Genomic DNA, 2,848 nt, shown 5'->3' on the forward strand with positions numbered 1-2,848 from the left:
AATAAGATCTGAACTTGGCAGTGGGTATTTACCAAGAGACTGGAGGGCAAGAATGGAAGAGCTGTGGAAGCTGGAAGCCAAAACTGATGTTCCAGTAGGCAAGAATAGCACTGGCAACTGACACAGAGCAAACACCTCTGAAGAGCATAACCAGAAGAGCATCACCAGAAAGACCTGTCAAAACTGATGGCAAATCAGAGGAGTAGCAAAAATCACAAGAATGAGCTGGACCACACACACACAATTTCTGATGGTGGCTGAACACAGTCCTCCACACTGACCACGCCCAAATGATGCTGGAGGACCACAAAGCCCAAAAACTGCAGGGTCCTCACAGTGATAGGACCTGGAATTTTCTCCACTGGGAGAAACAGCTGCCAAACTCTGCAAGCTCTGTTTGTTGGTGGAAGCTGATCTGACTGCTTTGTAGTAAAATAAAGCGAATGTCTCTTCAGGAACCCAGTAGACAAGACTAAAGATATGAGGAAGAAGAGATGCCGTCTGTAGCATAGCTCCGTCCCATCTCTTATGTCTGCTAGAATCCCCCAATACATAATGTATTTTGCATGTCTTGGGAGTGTACTGTCTCCATTTGCACCTTTTAAAGTCCTGCATAGTAGCACAAAGGGGACGGCACGAGATTGTGGGAGATGAGAGAACTGTGCTATGGAAGCAAGAGATCCTCATCAGTGTTTGTGCCATCAATACCTTGGGGAGGAAAGAAAAAGAGACTCCAAAACCCCAAAACCCACACTGAATATGCACTTGTTCTCTCAGGCTGGCAGCCTAGAAGTTCAGAAACTCAGAAGTACCTTGTTCTGGAGGAAACTATTCTGAAAACAGTTTCCAATGGCTTGCCTGAGTTTGCTTTGCTGGTGGCAGCCCTTCGGCTCCATGCTGGCACATGTATGAAGCTCTTTGAACAAGTTTTGACCTTCCTTTAGCCCCTCTGCCCATCAAGCCAGCTAATGACATGCTTCGTATTGCACAGAACACATACAATTGACAAGTTCATAGTGTTGTTTAAATATTAAACAGTCTAGACAGGCTTTTGAGTCTTATGCCGCTACGAAAAGGCTCAGACCATACCCATCTCTGAAATTGGGCTGCGGGGTCATTTGCACAGTAAGACAGACAATAAGACTTGTATACATTGCCATGCAACAGAATAGACCCCAAACCGCCAGCCCTAAGTGGAAAGTTTATTTCTAAGCACAATATATGGAAAAACCAAACCAACAAACCCCACAGATATAGAAAACGTTGTAGCAAATCCCTGGTCAAGTAGGACTTCATGTCTGTCACTACCCTGCACCTCACAGCTGCTTAAAATGTCATGCAATGGAGGAGAGGGCACTCGGACGACACCCTCTGCTTCGGATCAAGGAGGATCTCCAAGCAGGAGAGGGCTGATGAGACTCCCGCTGAGTGATTCGAACTGTAACCAGCAAAAGGGCAGTGCTGCTCACCCCCACCACACCGGTGGTAGACTTAGCACTTCAACAGGCTTTACCAACGTGGATTCTCACAACACCCCTGTGAGGTAGGTACGTATTGTTATTCCCCCTTTGCGTGGAGGGGGGACTGAGCCAAACAGCCCAAGGCTACAGAGTCGGTGGCAGAGCTGGAGTGAGAGTATGCAGAGTCCTGTGTGCTCAGAGTACTAGATCATACCACTCTTTCACGGAAAGTTGTGCTTCTGACCTCATAAAATTTTAGCCATTAGCCAAATTAAAGGAATTTGACTTCTCCATATTAAACGAGTGGAGGGCAGGGAGGGAAAAAACATCATGTCTGACAGCTGTCCCTTTGTCTGTGTATGCTCCCCTCTTCCAAAAACCACCATAATCACTCATCTCTTGGAATGAGGACAGCTTCCAGGACAGGCATGGGGGCGAGAGACTGCTGCGTTTGCTTGCTTTGGCCAGGTTTCTTTCTACTGGGGATCAGAAGCGGTTCTTCCAGAGTTCCAGTGTTCATTGCAACACCTTCATTCTGGCGGTAGCTGCTTTTAGAGATGATCAGAATCGCCCCTTTCCTCTCCCTCTGCCCACCAACCTCCCTTCCCTCCCCTCTGCCAAAAGCACTCTTTGGTAGATAGATAGTAAGATTGGTCAGGTAAAGGTACAGTGGCCTCAGAAACCATGCTGTGTCACATGGGACCTTAGTAAGCCAGTTTTCTTGGTTGGTGTTTCACCTCCCACATTCTCTGCCAGAGAAGTAAGTACCTGTTCTGTTGCATTCTGATATTTAAAGGGACACTGTCAAGTAATTGAGGTGAAAAATATGACCTGCCTTAAGATGCTAACCTCTGCCTTTAACATTGCAGAACGGCTGACATGTTCGAACCCGGATGATGAAGTTTCACACCTTCTCTGGTCCAGAAACACCTCACCCATGACAGCCTAGCTGCCACAGGAGCTCATGGCTTGCATTTGCCCTGGCTGCATTAGAAGCTGTGAGAGGTGCTGGTGGATGACGGAGGGCAGCTGGACACGGCCATTGTGCAGTGCTGCAAAATGGATGCGGTTTGGCTGAAGTCCTTAACTTTGCAGGGAGCTGGGTTCAGGCTTGATCGCTACAGGTTCATTGTTTTGGCATTGCTGAGAAGTTTATCCTCAATTAGCTAATCTCTGTATTTTTAGGGTTCTTGCTCTTACACTTCCTTTGTGGCAACCCCATGGAGCTGGGACTCGCCCTCCATAGAACAAGGACAGTCAACAGGAAATCAGTAACATGGATTTCCTCCTGTCACAGAAGAAAGATGGGGAGGAGACGGACAGGGATGGTGAAAGGAACGGGGTGAGTGGAGAAAACGATACGTGCCCAAATGGAAAAGGACAAAATC

Source organism: Buceros rhinoceros, unplaced genomic scaffold, assembly GCF_000710305.1.
Source record: "Buceros rhinoceros silvestris isolate BGI_N320 unplaced genomic scaffold, ASM71030v1 scaffold8659, whole genome shotgun sequence".
NCBI lineage: Eukaryota > Metazoa > Chordata > Aves > Bucerotiformes > Bucerotidae > Buceros > Buceros rhinoceros.